At 38.0% G+C, this 19,231-nt stretch overlaps 1 protein-coding gene across 10 annotated transcripts in view; it reads left to right on the top strand.

The window, feature by feature from the left end:
• Mef2a (myocyte enhancer factor 2A) overlaps positions 1–19,231 on the top strand; it is a 126,907-nt gene that overhangs the window by 54,353 nt on the left and 53,323 nt on the right. The gene's annotated exons all lie outside the window — the stretch shown is intronic.

Raw genomic sequence — 19,231 nt, 5'->3', positions numbered from 1 at the left:
TAGTTACTTCTCGAGAAAATGCTAATATATCAAATTCTGTTTTCTTATTGGGTCATGTTATAAAATTAGAAATTGTTTTTCAATATGAGAAAAAGGTATTTCATTTTGAGAAAAAAAGATATTTTTAATATTCTAGCCAATATTTTAGTACAACACCTTAGATGTAAAGAATTCATTCTCTCTCTCTCTCTCTCTCTCTCTCACCCTTCCTTTCTTTCCCTTTCTTCCACTCTCTCTTTCAGTTTTCAAGACAGGGTTTCTCTATGTAGCCCTGGCTGTCCTGGAAATTGTCTATAGACCAGGCTGGCCTTGAACTCAGAGATCCGCCTGCCTCACCTCCCAAGTACTGTTATTAAAGGCGTGTACCACCACTGATATAAAATATTAAAAGAATGGAAACTATAACTGAAGCTCAGTAACTAGAATTAGTCTATTTCTACTTGGGACTTATTTGATATGTTGGTGTTTTTGCTAAGTTATCAAGTGGGTAATGGTTGTTCAAACCTCTCAAATGCTGTCTCAGCAAAGAAGGAAGGTGAGAAGGTGTAATTGGGCAGTTTGATTTTTAGATTAGATTTGGTATAGGCACATTGTCATAAACTAAAATGGTATCTTAATTATACTTTTCAAAAAGTGAATTTTGGGTTAAAATTTTTCTTTGTTACATAAACGGGAAAATAGTTTCTAATTTACCCAAATCAAGTGTATTTTTAAGGGACTAAACTAGATTCTGGAAAATCATTAAAATATATATTCTATCTAGGAGATTTAAATGTATAGCATATAGAAATGAGATCAGATATTGGGACAGTTTATGTAAGAATCTGTAACTGATAATGGGTACTTTAGGAAAATACAATAGGAAAGCTAACAGCAAGTAGAGTTTTGAATTGCAAGTATGAATTAATCACGTTAAAAAAACATACTTAGAGTTTGAAAAAGTACATGGAAAATCTTTGTCATAATATCATGCATTTCAAGAAAAGAGCTGTTTCACTTCTCTTCCACTTGGTAGAATCTAGCAAAATCTGTGTTTATCCCTTTATATCAAGGAAAAACATAAAGGAAAAGTTAAATGTATGATGCAGTGAATTTTGGAAGGAAGAACATGGTCTTGTAACTACCCTGATGCACCACCCTAGAGCCACTGTTTGTCCTGTCTCCTGGTCTCCTGTTCCAAGGGAAGTCATTTAAATCGATCTTCAACACTATAGACTAAGTATACCTCCATGTTCAGCGACATAGGTAAATGTTCTCAGCAGTAGGGCCTTACCATCAGGTTGTAGAGAGCCACCAATAGCCTTGGCAATAGCCTGTGGTGTTGAAAGGGAGGTCCAGGGGACCCTTTTGGCCAACAACTCAAGTTGTTGCCCATTTCTGGAATTGAAGATTTTAATGGCATAAGATAGCTACTTAGGACACTTTCTCTTATTATGTGGCGACTCCATTTAAAGCCCTTTCCTTTGTGTACATATTTTAGCTTTTACAGTAGTAGGTAACACATTTTTTTAAGGCCTTTAGTAGTATCCTTCGCATATTTCCTCCTTTACCATGCTTCCTACCCACCCCTCCAGTCCTTTTATTCTAGTATCCCCTTTATCGCTTCCCCTTTATCTTCTTCTTCCTTGGGAGGTCCCCTCATCTGCCCTGGTTCCTTAACTAAGTACTTAACCTCTGTGGTTATCTGTATTTGACAAGAATTTTCTTAAGCATTTGTGCTTAATTTGTATTTAGCTAGCAGTGTGATGCAAGCTGCTTTAAATCTGTACTAGTGCTAGGAATTACCCTTTCCCTTTGATACATTCTAGTAGACTAGTAGATAAGCAGTAGATTCTAATTTTAATTTGAAATTTCAGTGATATCTGATGAAGTTGTTTGCCTTTTCGTGTTTTTTTTTTTTTTAATAATTTATTTTATTTTGTGTGCATTAGTGTGAAGGTGTCAGATCCCTTGGAATTGGTGGTATAGACAGTTGTTAGCTGCCATATGGGTGCTGAGAATTGAACCCAGGTCCTTTGGAAGAGCAGACAGTGCTCTTAACCACCGAGCCATCTCTCCAGCCCCCATCCTTTTCGTGTTTTTATGTTATCTAAAGTGTGTGTGAGAGAGAGAGATGAGACAGAGTGAGAGAGACAGAGAGAGAGAGAGTTTGTTAGAGTTATGTACCTGAGCATGGATGAGAATTTGTTTATAGGACTATGGATACCTTACTAGTGGCTACATTACTGGAAAAAAATGTCTTTTGCTCCCTCATCTGTGCTAACTGCTTATAAATCATAAGGGAACAAGAAGACCCTCTCCCTTCCGTGACAAGGTGTTGAGAATCTTAATCTTGTGTACATTTTGTGTAGGTAATCATAGCTGATGTGAGTTCAAGTGTTCAAGAACCATGTCATGTTTAGAAGTCAATATTGTATACCTCCTGTGTTGGTCAGGATTCTCTAGAGAAGCAGAACTGACAAATATATATTATATATAATATAATATATATATATTAATTCAATCAAGAAAAATCTATCACATATATACCCAGTAGCTTGGGTTTTGTAAATTCCGGTGTAGTCACATTGACAGCCAAGAAAGAGCCATTATACCTCAAAATTTTTTTTTTTTAAAGATTGAGGGAGTCTCTCAGAGCCCTAGCTGGTCTCAGATTTGGGGGTTCAAGTCACCCTTCTACCTTAATCTCCTCAGTACCTAAGCCTGTAAGCATGGGATACCACCCCCTGCAACGTTTACCTTTTTGTTCTTTCCCTTATTTATTGGTGATGTTTTTTTATGTTGTATTTAAGAACTTTCATTTTCTAAAAGCAGTGAAAAGAATTCTTTTAAAATACAAGGACAGTCTGGCTGTTACATGTCCCTCCATTTAATCACCAGGGTTGATTGAGCTGAATTGGCTGTCTATACAAGTGTCTTCTCTCATCTCACCCCTGGTGAGTGCCTGGTAAAGATCATGTTACCGCTAGAGGAGGACCGTAGCTGCACTCCCTGTTCAGACCTCTAAACAAGGGCTGAGATAATTTTTCTGTGCCTTCTTCTAGAAGTGTTTTTTTTTTTTTTTTTTCGTTTTTATGTTTTGGGTTTTTATCCATTTGGAATTTATGTTTGAGTTGAAGTGTAGGGGTCAGATTATTATTATCCCAATTGAATGTTCAGTAACCCAGTGTAATTCGTTGCATTTCTCTCCTGCATGACTTTGAGTCAAATAACAGTGTATTTGTGGGTCTATTTCTGGATCCAGTATTTTGTTCCATTTGCTTATTTGTATATCCTTGCTCAGTTCTACACTATTGCAATTACTATAATTTGCTATCTGGTAACATAGTTGGCTGCTATTGTATTTCTGTAGAATAGGCTGGCTGTTCTTCCCTTTTCATTTCGAAATTAAACTGTCAAATCAGTGTTTACTCAAAGGCAACCAATCAAAAATCCTCCTGGATTCAGGTGTTTCCCAACTGAATGTGTGTATCCATTTAGGGACACAGAAAAAGTTCTCCCCATAGGGTTTAATGGTTTTGACTGTGTTTCTTAGACATGTTTTACTTGTTTATTTCTAGATATTTGGTTTTAAAAACAAAACATTAGTTTGCCCAAGTATCTTTTTTAAAATTTTATTTTTTATTATTACTTTGAGTGGATGTATGACTTGTTTGTGGGGTATTTGTGGGCTACAGCACACTTGTGGAGGCCAGGCGACACTTACGTGGGTTGTAGACATTGAACTCAGGTTATTAGATTTGTGTGGCCAGTGCCTTTACTAGTTGAGCCATCTTACTAACCCCTCAATTTGTGTTCTGTAGTTTTGTTACTAAGTGCCATTTATAAAAGTATAATTCTTTTTTTATTTTGATCTTAGCCAGTAGCCTTGCTTCAATCCCTTGCTGCTTCTAATACTTCATGCACTCCTGCCTATCTAGATGCAGACACCTTCATAGACTTATGAAGAAAAACACTAATACTCTCTTTTCAAAGGCTAAATATACAGAATACTGGCACAGAGATTGATGTGTTCATTTTTAAGAAGAAATGCCAGTCCTGACATATTTGCTACAGATATTTTTATTTGTAAAACAAAATGAGATATATAGTCTTTATGATTTTTGCATAGGTCCACTCTTCTTTACTTACTTGCTTTGTTTTCCTTAATGTACATCCTTTGAAAAGATGTTATTTTAGTGTTGTATCAGAATAGCTTTACCTTCTCACATGATGGCATGATTGTTTGTGCTGCCTTTTGCTTGGTGCTATGCTTTTGAGAGCTACCTCATTCCTTCAGTTCAGCTGCTTGTTTATCATGCTCGTAGCAGAGACCATGTATGTGTTTTTCAGTATCTGCTGTTCTGATTGCTGCTGCCTTACATGTGAACGTTCTTCCTTAAGAGTGCTCAAGAAACAGTCCTGTAATAGATATCATTTAAAGAGTTGCTGATTCAGCTTTATGATAGTTTCTTTCTGTTTTGACAAGGTGAAATGCAACCTTTTTCTCTGTATGTGGTTTGCCAGTTCTCTACTGGATTGTTGACCTTTTTTGTTTTGTTTTGTTTTGTTTTTTCTTAGAAGTTCTCTGAGGTCTAGAGTTTAATTCTCTCTGTGTGGTATCTGTATTCTTAAGCTGTGATCAATATCTTTTTATTCTTTATGTTCCCTCACTATCTTCTATTTTTGATTGTTCCTAAAATGTATTTGTAAATAAATATTTCAAGATATTGAGATTTTTTAAATACATATTTAAAAATATTTATCAGTGTATATGTGTTTATATTTGTGTGTTTGTATGAGTGCTGGCATGTGCAGGACAGTACACATGTAGAGTTCAGAAGACAACTTTTAGGAATTCTCTCCTATATTGGGATCTTGGAATTGAACTCAGATCATCTGGTTTGCTTATTATTTTGTGGGCTCAAGATGTTGAGTTTTTTTTTATTTGTGCTTCATATTTACAAAAAGCTATAAAAGTATTGAGAGATACTCCATAAGAATGATTCGGATGTATGGCATAATTTACGTATTCGTCCTTACCAATAGCACATGGTCTTAGCTACTTACTGTTTTTAGTTATGTGGAAGTTCATTGGCCAGTTGGATATTTGAATGATAATAGAGTATTATGCTTTTTGTACTTGAGAAACGTACCATAAAATGACTTCAAGAATATTAAGATCCTTGTGAAATTAAGAGAAAAATACTTATTCCTACATGTGTAGCGATTAAAATGTATTACCAAATGAAAGAAAAGCAAGCTGACAATTTATCTTAGTAATTATTAAGATATTCCAATCTCTTCTAAATTTTTTCACTCTACAGAGGAGGTAAAACAACTTGCGTTTTCTTCATTGTTGCTCTTTTTTGCACAAGCATATTATAGCTGTTAACAGTGCAGTAATTGTATGCCTGTGAGAAACAACTGAAGCATGGTAGCTTTCCATCACAGAAGAAATCCTGTTTCTTTAGTAGCTAATGTGGTGCTTGATTAGTTTAGTGTACACCAATAGTTAGAGTTCCTAGGAATAAAAGTATATGGCATTTTTAGGCTCAGAACAAAACAGCATAGAAATATATCTGTATAATGGTACTCACCTGTATGCTGTCCTGTCTTTCCTAGAGTCTTCCCTCACTGCCAGCATTCTACATCAGGGTAGACAGTTGTAGTAGTCAAGGAAGGACTGTCCCTCTGACACATGATTATCAACCAAAGTCCATGGTTGACATTATACTTCACTCCTATTGTATAACCTCAGAAGTAATACCATCTCACTGCTACTTTAGTTTGCACTTCCTCATTGACATAGTATGTGTAAACTTAATGTGCTAATTTTCTGTGTATCTCCTTTGTTTGGTAAGTGACCTGTTTATACCTTTTCCCCATTTTTGAAAATCAGATTTTTAATTTTCTTATTGTTGAGCTTTAGTTGTTTATGTGTGTTGAATAATGTCCTATATGAGGTGGTATTTATGAAAGGTATCTGGTTTTTCTTATCCTTTCCTTACAGTGTCTTTTTAGAGCAGAAACTTTTAATTTCAGTGAAATTCATTTACAATTTTTTTTGGGCTGGAGTGATGGCTCAGAGGTTAAGAGCAGTGGCTGCTCTTCCAGAGGTCCTGAGTTCAATTTCCAGCAACCACATGGTGGCTTTCTACCATCTATAATAAGATCTGGTGCCCTCTTCTGGCATGCAGGCAAAGCATTGTATATGTAATAAATTTTTTGTTTGGCAGATCATATTTTGGGTTCTGTTACTAAAATAAGCAAATAAGTTATTGATGAAACCAGGCATGATGATGGGCACAGCTGTAGAACCGCAGTTCTTAGGAAGTAGAGGCAGAGGAGCTCCAGAATTTTAGGTTTATGTCTAAGTTTATATGTCAGAATGAAGGCCAGCCTGGACTGCTTAGTGAGGCACTGTCTTTTGAAGAATAAGTGAAAAGGGTCATGTCAAGCCCCAGATATTTTATGAGCCCTGTAATTTCACGTTTTATATTTAGGTCTTTTATCCATTTTGAGTTAATGTTTTTGGCGGGCTTAAGGTCTGTAGCTGAATTTATTTTTCAATATATAGTTGTTCTGGTATGCTTTATTCAAAAGCTTCTTTTCTCTGTTTTTAACTTCCTTGTTAAAGACCACTGTCCTTAACAGAGACTGTGTTTAACACTGACTGCATGCTTATATTGTTCTATTTCTCTCTTTTCTGTCCCATGTCTTTCAGCATATCCTTTGAGCAGTGCCTCATAGCCTAATTATTGGAGGTTTATTTTAAGTTTTAAAGTACTTTGTTCTTTTCCTTTAGTATTCATTTGGCTCTTCTGAAGTCTGTAACTTTCTGACTTTTCTACATTTATCCTTCAGCAAATTTGGAATTGAAGTTTACTATGTTTCTGGTACTTTTTTTTACAAGACTAAATCTACTTAACATAGAATCCAACAAACTGTACTCTTAAGACAGGGTTTTTCTCTGTAGCCTTGGCTATCCTGGGCTCTCTTTGTAGACCAGGCTCAAACTCACAAAGATTTGCCTGCCTCTATCTCCCCAAGAACTGGGATTACAGGCATGTGCCACTATACCCTGCTGCAGCTTTATTTTTTAATTATTTTTTTATTAATTACAGTTTATTCACTTTGTATTCCAGCCATAGCCCCCTGCCTCATCCCCTCCCAATCCCACCTTCCCTCCCTCATCTCCTCCCGTGTCATTCTCCAAGTCCACTGATAGGGGAGGTCCTCCACTCCTTTCTTCTGACCCTAGCCTATCAGGTCTCATCAGGACTATATGCATTGTCTTCCTCTGTGGCCTGGTAAGGCTGCTCCCCCCTCAGAGGGAGGTGATCAAAGAGCCAGACACTGACTTCTTGTCAGAGACAGTCACTGTTCCCCTTACTAGGGTACCCACTTGGACACTGAGCTGCCATGGGCTACATCTGTGCAGGGGTTCTAGGTTATCTCCATGCATGGTCCTTGTTGGAGTATCAGTCTCAGTGAAGATCCCTGTGTCCAGATTTTTTTAGTTCTGTTTCTCTCCTTGTGGAGTTCCTGTCCCCTCCAGGTCTTTCTATCTCCCCCTTCTTTCATAAGATTCCCTGCACTTTGCCCAATGTTTGGCTATGAGTTTCAGTATCTGCTTTGATACCCTGCTGGGTAGAGTCTTTCAGAAGCCTTCTGTGGTAGGCTTCTGTCCTGTACCTTAAACTCATCAGAATGGTTAAGATAAAAAAATTCAAGTGACAATACATGCTGGAAAGGATGTAGAGAAAGGGGAACCCTCCTCCATTGCTGGTGGAAATGTAAACTTGTACAACCACCTTGGAAATCAATCTGGCGCTTTCTCAGATAATTAGGAATAGTGCTACCTCAAGATCCAGCTTTACCACTCCTAGGCATATACCCCCCCCAAAAAAAAAGCCCCACCGTTCAATGAGGACGTTTGCTCAACCGTGTTCATACCAGCTTTATTCGTAATAGCCAGAATCTGGAAACAACCCAGATGTCCTTCAACGCAGGAATGGATACAGAAATTGTGATACATTTATACAGTGGAATACTACTCAGCAGTTAAAAACAAGAAAATCAATGAAATTTGTAGGCAAATGGTGGGAACTAGGAAAGATCATCCTGAGTGAGGTATCCCAGAAGCAGAAAGACACACATGGTATATACTCACTTATAAGTACATATTAGATATATAATATAGGATAATCATACTAATATCTGTACACCTAAAGAAGCTAAGCAAGAGGGAGGACCCTGGGTAAGATGATCAATTCTCATTCAGAAAGGAAATAGGACAGATATTGGAAGAGGAAGAAAACAGGGTACAGGGCGCTTTATTTTAATGACCAAAATTTAGAAAACACTACCATGTGCTTCAGTGCATGAGTGGAGAAATAAACTGTAGCATATCCAAACAATGAACTGTCACTAAATAGTTCTAGGGCAGTGAAAATACTCTTTGTGTGTGTGTGTGTGTGTGTGTGTATACATATATATATATATGACATGTTTATAGCCAAACTTGAATATACAAGAAGTGAACTCTGATATAAACCACGGAGTTTGCATGAATGATGTGCCACTGTGGGCTTGCCAGTTATGATAAATGTACCATTCTGCTAGGGAACATTGATAATAGAGGAGGATATGCATATGTAGAGATGGGTGATTTGAGAGAAATTGTACCTCTTATTCTGAGAACAACAACAACAAACTCTAATGTTAAACAAAAGATTGAAATGCTGAAAGTGAAATGAAGTTAATAGTGGGAGACTTCAACACCCCACTATCACCAAGGGACATATCATCTAGACAAAAGCCAAACAGGGAAATAAAGGCACTTACAAACGTCCTAATTCAAATGGACCTAATAGATGTTTACAGGACTTTTCACCCAAACTCAAAAGAGTATACATTCTTTTCAGTACCTCATGGAACATTCTCCAAAATAGACCATATAGTTGATCACAAAGCAAGCCTCAACAGATACAAGATGATTGAAATACTCCCCTGTATACTATCTAACCACCGTGGACTAAAGCTGGACCTCAACAACAATGGAAATAGCAAAAAGCCTACACACACGGAAACTTAACAACTTACTTCTCAGTGACAGCTAGGTTAAGGATGAAATAAAGAAAGAAATTAAAGACTTCCTAGAATTCAATGAAAATGAAGGCACAACATACCCAAATTTATGAGACACAATGAAAGCAGTACTTAGAGGAAAACTCATAGCACTAAGTGCCTTTAAGAAGAAATTTGTAACATCTCATACAAACAACTTAATGGTACAACCGAAAGCCCTAGAAAAAGAAGAAGCAGAAACACCCAAGAGGAGCAGATAGCTAGAAATAATCAAACTCAGAGCTGAAATCAACCAATTAGAAACAAATAAAACAGTTCAAAGAATCAATGAAACCAAGAGCTGGTTCTTTGAGAAAATTAACAAGATAGAAAAACCTTTAGCCACACTAACTAAAAGGCAGAGAGAAACTATCCAAATCAGCAAAATCAGAAATGAAAAGGGGGATATAACTACAGATAATGAGGAAATCCAAACAATCATTAGGTCGTACTACAAAAGCCTATATGCCACAAAGTTCGAAAATCTAAAAGAAATGGACAGTTTTCTTGATAGAGTCCATCTACCAAAATTAAGTCAAGTAGAAAGATTGAATAATCCTATATCCCCCAAGGAAATTGAAGCAGCCATCAACAGCCTCCCTTCCAAAAAAAGCCCAGGGCCAGAGGTTTCAGTGCAGAATTCTACCAGACCTTCAAAGAAGTGCTAACTCCAATTCTCTCCAAATTATTCCACAAAATAGAAACAGAAGGAACATTACCAAACTCATTCTATGAAGCCACAGTCACCTTAATACTTAAACCACAAAAAGATTCAACATAAAAAGAGAACCGATCCCTCGTATCAACATTGATGCAAAGATACTCAATAAAATACTTGCAAACCGAATCCAAGAATACATCAAAGATATCATCCACCATGACCAAGTAGGCTTCATCCCAGGCATGCAAGGGTAGTTCAATATATGGAAATCCATCAGTGTAATCCACCATATAAACAAACTAAAGGAGAAGAACCACATGGTCATCTCCCTAGATGCCGAGAAAGCATTTGACACAATCCAACACCTATTCATGTTGAAAGTCTTGGAGAGATCACTGATACAAGGAACATACCTAAAGCCTGTAGCCAACATCAAACTCAATGGAGAGAAACTTAAATCAATCCCTCTGAAATCAGAGACAAGGCAAGGTTGCCCATTGTCTCCATATCTCTTCAACATAGTACTTTAAGTCCTAGCTAGAGCAATAAGACAGGTAAGGGAGATCAAGGGAATACAATTCAGAAAGGAAGAAGTCAAAGTTTCACTATTGGCAGATGATATGATAGTATACGTGCGTGACCCCAAAAACTCAACCAGAGAACTCCTTCAGCTGATAAACACGTTCAGCAAAGTGGCAGGATGCAAAATTAACTGAAAAAAATCAGAAGCCCTCCTATATACCCAAGACAAAAGGGCCGAGAAAGAAATCAGGGAAACAACACCGTTCACAATAGCCACTAATAGCATAAAGAACCTTGGGGTGACTCTAACCAAGCAGGTAAAAGACCTGTTTGAAAAAACTTCAAGTCTCTGACGAAAGAAGTCCAAGAAGACATCAGAAAATGGAAAGATCTCCTGTGCTCATGGATCGGTAGGATTAACATAGTGAAAATGGCCATCCTGCCAAAAGCAGTCTACAGATTCATTGGAATTCCCATCAAAATACCAACACAATTCTTTACAGACCTTGAAAGAAAAAATCTCAACTTCATATGGAGAAACAAAAAACAGAGAATTTCCAAAACAATCCTGTACAACAACAGATCCTCTGGAGGTATCTCCATCCCTGATATCAAGTTGTACTACAGAGCAATAATAATAAAAACTGCTTGGTACTGGCACAGAAACAGAAAGGTAGACCAATGGAACTGAATAGAAGACCCAGAAATAAACCCACACACCTATGAATACTTGATTTTTCACAAAGAAGCCAAAACCATTCAATGGAAAAAAGACAGCATCTTCAAGAAATGGTGCTGGTCCAACTGGATGTCTACATGGAGAAAAATGCAAATAGATCCATATTTATCATTCTGCACAAAACTAAAGTCCAACTGGATCAAAGACCTCAGTATAAAGCCAGATACTCTAAATCGGTTAGAAGAAAAAGTGGGGAAGAGCCTGGAACTCACTGGCACAGGAGACAACTTCCTGAACAGAACACCATCAGCTCAGGCCCTAAGAGCAACAATCAATAAATGGGACCTCAAGAAGCTGAAAAGCTTCTGTAACGCAAAAGACACTGTTGTTAGGACAAAACAACAGCCTACAGATTGGGGAAAGACTCTTCACCAATCCAACATCTGACAGAGGGCTTATATCTGGAATATATAAAGAACTAAAGGAGTTAAAAGGCAATAATCGAAGCAACCCAATTAAAAAATAGGGTATGGCGCTAAACAGAGAATTCTTTGTAGAAGAATACAGAATGGCAGAGAAACACATAAGGAGATGTTCAACTTCCCTTAGCCATCAGAGAGATGCAAATCAAAACAACTCTGAGATCTTACCTTACACCCATCAGAATGGCTAAGATCAAAAACTCAAGAGATAACGCATGCTGGAGAGGCTGTGGAGAAAGGGGAACCCTCTTCCATTACTGGTGGGAATGTCAACTGGTACAACTACTATGGAAATCAATCTGGTGCTTTCTCAGACAATTAGGAATAGTGCTACCTCAAAATCCAGCTATACCACTCCTAGGCATATATCCAAAAGATGTTCAAGTACACAATAAGGACATTTGCTCAACCATCTTTGTAGCAGCCTTATTCATAATAGCCAGAACCTGGAAACAACCCAGATGTCCATCAACGGAGGAATAGATATAGAAATTGTGGTACTTTTACACAATGGAATACTACTCAGCAATTAAAAACAAGGAAATCATGAGTTTTGCAGGCAAATGGTGGGATCTAGAAAAAAATCATCCTGAGTGAGGTATCCCAAAAGCAGAAAGACACACATGGTATATACTCACTTATATAGACCTATAAGATAGGATAAACATACTAAAATATGCACACCTAAAGAAGATAAAAAAGAAAGAGGTCCAGGGGTAAGATGGTCAATCCTCATTGAGAAAGACAAATGGGATGGACATTGGAAATAGGAAAAACAAGTAACAAGACAGTAGCCTACCATAGAAGACATCTGAAAGACTCTACCTAGCAGTGTATCAAAGCAGATGCTGAGACCCATAACCAAGCCATCAGCAAAGTGTAGGGAATCATGAAGGAAGGAGGAATTTGTATATCCCAGAGGGGACAGGGATCCCCACAAGGTCCAAATATATCTGATCACAGGGGTCTTCTATGAGACTGTTTATCCAACCAAAGACCATGCATGGATATAGCTAACAACCCCTGTTCAGACATAGCCCATGGTAGTTCAGTATCCAAGTGGCTTTCCTAGTAAGGGGTACAGGAATTGTTTCTGACGTGAACTCATGAGCTCCCCCTCCCCCCTGAGGGAGGAGCAGCCTTGCTAGGCCACAGATAAGGACATTGCAACCATCCTGAAAATACCTGATAAGCTAGGGCCAGACGGAAGGAGAGGAGGATACCCTCTCTCAGTGGACTCGGAAGGGGGCAGGGAGGAGATGAGGGAGGGAGGGGAGGACTGGGAGGGAAGGAGGGAGAGGGCTATAGCTGGGATACAAGTGAATGTATAATATTTAAAAATTAAAAAAATATTAAAAAAATGATCTAAACAAATTAAAAGGCAAATTTGAAAGGAAAAAAATCTTGGAAGTACTATATTAACTTTATAATTTTCAATTTATTGACTTTGATGCCATCATGGAAAAATTTTTAAAAAACTGATTGCTGAAAAGCTTTCTTCTAAGCTTACCTTAATTGGAATATATTCTAATAATGAAGAGAAGATTGTTATGTGCTACATTCTTTGATTTGCCAACACTTTGCTTTAGCGTAATTTTTTTTCTTTTTTGTGATTCATATCGTCAAAGAAATTCTTTTGAAGATGTGTTTTTAGGAAGTGCAGAGAGGCTGAGATGGCTGAGTAAATTTTTTTCCCCCCTCAGGCATGAGAACCTAAGTTCTGATCTTTAGCATCCATATAAGAAGTCACATATGGAATGGTACTGCCTGTAACCCCCAGTGATGGGAGAGCAGAGACAGGCTTAAGGTCCTTAGAGTTTGCTGGCCAGCCAGACTAGCCAGTTGGTGATCACACCATATTAAAAAATAAAATGGAGTTAGGACAGGAGCTCCACAAGGACCAAATATATCTGGGTACCAGGGTCTTTTCTGAGACCGATTCTCCAACCAAGGACCATGCATGGATATAACCTAGAATCCCTGCTCGGATGATGGAGCCCATGGCAGCTCAGTCTCCAAGTGTGTTCCCTAGTAAGGGGAACAGGGACTGTCTATGACATGAACTCAGTGGCTGGCTCTCCTCTCCCACCAGGGAGGAGCAGCCTAGCTAGGCCACAGAGGAGGACCTTGCAGCCAGTCCTGAAGGGACCTGATAAGCTAGGGTCAGATGGAAGGGGACAGGACCTTCCCTGTTAGTGGACTTAGAGAGGGGCAGGGAGGACATGAGGGAGGGAAGGTGGGATTGGGAGGGAATGAAGGAGGGGCTACAGCTGGGATACAAAGTAAATAAACTGCATTTAATATAAAAATGAAAATTTAATTAAAACATAAAAGGAAATGGAAGGGCTGGATAGATGACTCAGCAGTAGCCAGTGCTTCTTGTGCTTCCAGATGATCTGAGTTCAGTTCCCAAGACCCACACTGAGCAGCTTACACCTGCCTGCATCTCCAACTCCAGAGGATCTGATGCCCTCTTCTGGCCTGTGTGGGCACTCATATACATGTGGCCTATACCAGATGGTGGGGTAGGCTAGAGAAAATTGCTCAGTGGTTAAGCGCATGGACTTCTGCTGAATGCCTGAGTTTGGTTCTTTGCACTCACAATAACAGTTCACAATAACCTGTTATTCAAGATCCAAGGAATATGATACCCTCATCTGGCCTCCAGGCATTGCATTCATATGCACATACTCCCACATAAACATATATACATGCATAAATTAAACATGTATCTTAAAATAAGATGGAAATATACAGAAGAGTATGCCTGACATTGACCTCTGGCCTTACACGTGTATAAACCCATGTGTAGATATGCCTGCACACACATACACATATCCCTTTATACACAGTTAAAGAAAGAATAGCAGAGACTATTCTTTATACTGATATGAGCATTTAAAGAAATAATTTTCTTTAAGCTTCCCTAGTGTGTATTTTGAAGATACAATACTTGTCTCATCTTAAAGACTATTATATTAAATCTCTCTGATTTTGAAATTACATGTGGAATTCAAAATTCCATTGCAGCTAGTATATCTAGATACATCAAGATGTAAGTAGTTTAAATTTAACTGTTTCGTTGTTATTATTATTGAGATTAATATTATTTTTGAGATAGTATATTTAATAATGATATAATGTAATGCCATGATTCAGAAAACCTGTATTCGTAAGTATGTAATGAAAACTTAAAATTGGACTGGGTGTGATGGTGCATGCCTTTCATCCTTGCACTTGGGAGTAGAAGCCAGCCAGTCTCTGTGAGTTGAAGGATACCCTGGACAAAGTAAGTTCCAGGCCAGCGAGAGCAAAATAGTAAGACGCAGGTGAAAAACAAACAACAACAACAAATCTTTTCAGTGACAGTAGTACATAAAGTTAATACGTACATGAAAAAAATTTAAAGGCATTTGTAAAGCAATAAATTATCTTCACAAGAATATTTTAGATGAGTAAAGGGCAAATTATATAACAGGAATATGATAAAAGATAAATAACTATAGAGAAAGGAAATTCCAAATGAAAGATAAGAGATTGCCAAGTTGTTACAAATTGAAATATTCAGTATAAACTGAAGAGATCATTATTTATGCCTATCATTAACAAAGATTAAAAGGAACAACTAGACCAATATGAAATATGAAATTGTTTGAGAATACTGTAGATCTGTTACTCTCCACCTTCATAGTTTTGTAAGCTAGCAAAAATCCTTATATGTTTATAAAAATATGTGTAAAATTTTATGATATACAGAAACATAAGAGTAAAACTACCATGTGAGCAACAGGTTAAATGTGTGTTTATACAATAAGGAGAATTAAAAAAAATTAAGCAGTTGAATTTTTTGTTTTTTTAATGTTAAGGAAGCAGCCATTATGGAGATGTGCTTTAATATATATTCCTTAGACAGGGAACATTACAAAGTCCCTAAATTGAAAAGTAGCCATTGAGCCTGCTGTAGTGGCACACGCCCTTAATCCCAGCACTCTGCAGAAGCCAGCCTGGTTTACAAAGTTGAGTCCAGGACAGCCAAGGCTACACAGAGAAATACTGCCTTTGGGGGAAATAATAAAAGAAAAGGAAAGGGAAAGAAGAAAGGTAGCTGATGTCTAAGGAACACGATGTGTGTACATAGTCATGCTAGTGTCATTTAATAGGTATAAGGGAGATGGATGGATGGATGCAATGAAGTCAAATAAGGAGCTGGAGAAAGATTGTTTCTACTGAGTGAGTTTGATATTATTTACACTGCAGTAAGAAACACCAAGCTCTGACTTAACAACAGGTTGATCATTTCACTTTGGTTGTTAATTTGCAGTTACTGGGGTGTTCAGGATGAGTTGGGAAATTCAGTAAGATGATTACATGAACAATGTAGATGAGAGATTATGAAACTTGAGTGATAGTGGTTTAGATAGACAAGGGTAGATACAGAGTCTATTTTAGAGGTAAACCCAACAGTTTGCTAATGGTGTGGATTATTAAATGGGAGTCAGCATAACTCTTAAAATTGGTTTTTCTTTTGTTATTTGAATGGATGGTAATACATTTACTAGACCGATAAGACTAGAAAGGGCTTATTTTTTCCTTTCTTAAAAATATTAGTTGCAGTTTATTAACTTTGTATCTCAGCTGTATCCCCTCCCTCATTCCCTCCCAATCCCACTTTCCCTCCTTCATCTCCTCCCTGCCCCTTTCCAAGTCCACTGATAGGGGAGGACCACCTCCCCTTCCGTCTGATACTGGTTTATCAGGTATCTTCAGGACTGGCTGCAAAGTCCTCTTCTGTGGCCTAGCAGGGTTGCTCCTCCCTGGAGGGGAGGGGAGTGTCAAAGAGCCAGCCATTGAGTTCATGTCAGAAATAGTCCCTGTTCCCCTTATTAGAGAACACACTTGGATACTGAGCTACCATGGGCTACATCCTGAGCAGAGGTTCTAGGTTATAGCTATACATAGTTCTTGGTTGGAGAAACAGTCTCATAAAAGATCCCTGTGCCCAGATATATTTGGTCCTTGTGGAGCTCCTGTCCTCTCCAGGTTATATTAAGTCTCCCTTCTTTCATATGATTCTCTGCACTCTGCCGAAGGTTTGATTATGAGTCTCAGTATCTACTTTGATACACTGCTAGGTAGATTCTTTCAGAGGCCCTCAGTGGTAGGCTCCTGTCCTGTTACTTGTTTTCTCCTACATCCAGTGTCCATCCCATTTGTCTTTCTAATTGAGGGTTGATCATCTTACCCAGGGTCCTCTTTCTTGTTTATCTTCTTTAAGTGTATAGATTTCAGTATGTTATTATATCTTATAGGCCTATCTGTGTGTATACCATGTGTGTCTTTCTCTTTCTGGGATACCTCACTCACAATGATCTTTTCTAGATCCCACCATTTGCCTGCAGATTTCATGATTTCCTTGTTTTTAATTGCTGAGTAGTATTTCATTGTGTAAAAATACCACAATGTCTGTATCCATTCCTCAGTTGATGGACATCTGGGTTGTTTCCAGGTTCTGATACAAATAAAGCTGCTATAAACATGGTTGAGCAAATGTCCTTGTTGTATACTTGAGCATCTTTTGGATATATGCCTAGGAGTGGTATAGCTGGATCTTGAGGAAGCACTATTCTTGATTGTCTGAGAAAGCGCCAGATTGATTTCCAAAGTGGTTGTACCAGTTGACATTCCCACCAGCAATGGAAGAGGGTTCCCCTTTCTCCACAACCTCTCGAGCATGTGTTGTCATTTGAGTTTTTGATCTTAGTCATTCTGATGGGAGTAAGGTGAGAAATCTCAGAGTCATTTTCATTTGCATCTCTCTGATGTCTAAGGATGTTGAGCTTTTCTTTAAGTGTTTCACTGCCATTCAGTATTCCTCTACAGAGAATTCTCTGTTTAGTTCTGTACCCCATTTTTTAATTGGATTGCTTGATTTATTGCTTTTTAACTTCTTTAGTTCTTTACATATTCTAGATATCAGCCCTCTGTCCATTATAGGGTTGGTGAAGATCCTTTCTCAGTCTGTAGGCTGTCATTTTGTTCTGAGGACAGTGACTTTTGCTTTACAGAAGCTTTTCAGTTTCATAAGGTCCCATTTATTGATTGTTGATCTTAGAACCTTTTGATTTTAAAAATCACGATACAACCACTAGTCAAAATGTGTGAGATAAAAGGGAAATGAACCCTAGTTAAAAGCCTACATGTACTTAAACACATGAAGTCTCATATGTAGGAACAGATGAGCAGAGGAAGAGGAGTTAGGTAAAGGCTGACAAGAAGCAGTGAATTTAGTTCATAAACAGCTGGAATAGAAACACTGAACATGGTCAATTTTGTTAAACATTGCTGCAGTGGAAAGTAAGATAACCAGTGATCATTGACTCAGTAACACAAATTTGAGGTCACTTAGGATAATATTGAGATAGCGTTCTTGGTAGAACTTGGGAACTAGGAGTCAGTTATATTGGTTAAGAAGTGTAGGTGGCCAAGCGAAATGGCGCATACCTGTAATCCCAGCACTTGGGAGGCAGAGGCAGGCAGATCTCTGTGAGTTTGAGGCCAGCCTGGTCTACATAAGTGAGCCCAGAACTGCCAGTGCTCTGTTACAGAGAAACCCTGTCTTCAAAACCTAAGGGTAGAGGTGGTTACTGTGAGATTGTAGCAACTATAGACACTTCTTTCAGATGTTTTTATTTTAAAATAGAAAGGGTTTGGACTGGAGTGATCAAGTGGAATTGGAAGAGATGCCAGAGCACATTTACAAGATTACAGTATCTGATCTCGCAGAGCACAATAATATCACACGGAGAAGAGAAAGGAATACAAGAATGAGTAGAGTTAGACAGTTACAGCAGAGAAAAGTTAAGAAAAGTGTGGATGAAGCAACTAACAACTGTTAGATTTAGGGATAGAATCATGATGTAGTTCTGTTTTTTTGTTTGTTTGTTTGTTTGTTTTTTCCTTTTAACCAGTGTGAAGTAGTTTTTGGAGGATAGTGAGGTTATAGGAGACAAGATGATAACAAACATGCGAAGTTAGTATTAGGCATTATTGCATGTGAGTATGTGTCAGTTCAAAGACACTAAATGTGTGCATGTGTACTTGTGATAATTGGGTGTATGTTCAGAAAGTTGGTTTTTGTCTGGCACTGTGTCAGGCAAGTCTGTTAATGAGAGAAAAGGAAAAGATTTTTGTGTATTTGAAGGGATGAGACTAAAAGACCATCAAACCTAGAGAGTAAAGATGTGAAAGAAGATGATACAGTTATGCATCTCTAATCTGAATACCAAATGTTTAACAGTCAAAATTTTTTTTGGTTCCGACACAATGGAAAATCTCACATCTTATCTCATGTAAGGGGTCATAGTCAAAATGTAGGTACAGTAAAAGTAATGTGAGAACTTAACTTCAGGTTGTGTGCATGAGCTATATATGAAAGATGAGTTCTTTGAATGTCTATGCCAAGATTCTGTTCTTAGGATAACTTGCCACGAGTGTGAACAATTTTCAAAAATATGCAGAAACCTCAACTCTGAACCACATTTTGTTTCTGGGCATTTTAGATGAGTGTGCTTGACCTGCATTAGCAATCTGGAGAGGTGAATGATTCTGAGGGCTTGGTAAGAGGTAAAAGAATATCTAGGGAAAAGACACAAAAATAAAGGAGCCTGAAAAGAAACCATCAGAGTGAATTTTGTGAAATTGAGAATTTTAGGTTGATGCTATTACTGGTGGTAGCATTGACAGTGTCACACTTGGTGGTGAGCATGCATGGGTGGT

Source organism: Meriones unguiculatus, chromosome 14 (assembly GCF_030254825.1).
Source record: "Meriones unguiculatus strain TT.TT164.6M chromosome 14, Bangor_MerUng_6.1, whole genome shotgun sequence".
Lineage (NCBI taxonomy): Eukaryota > Metazoa > Chordata > Mammalia > Rodentia > Muridae > Meriones > Meriones unguiculatus.
The sequence above is the reverse complement of the archived record's forward strand: the minus strand, read 5'-3'. Positions and strand labels throughout refer to the sequence as shown.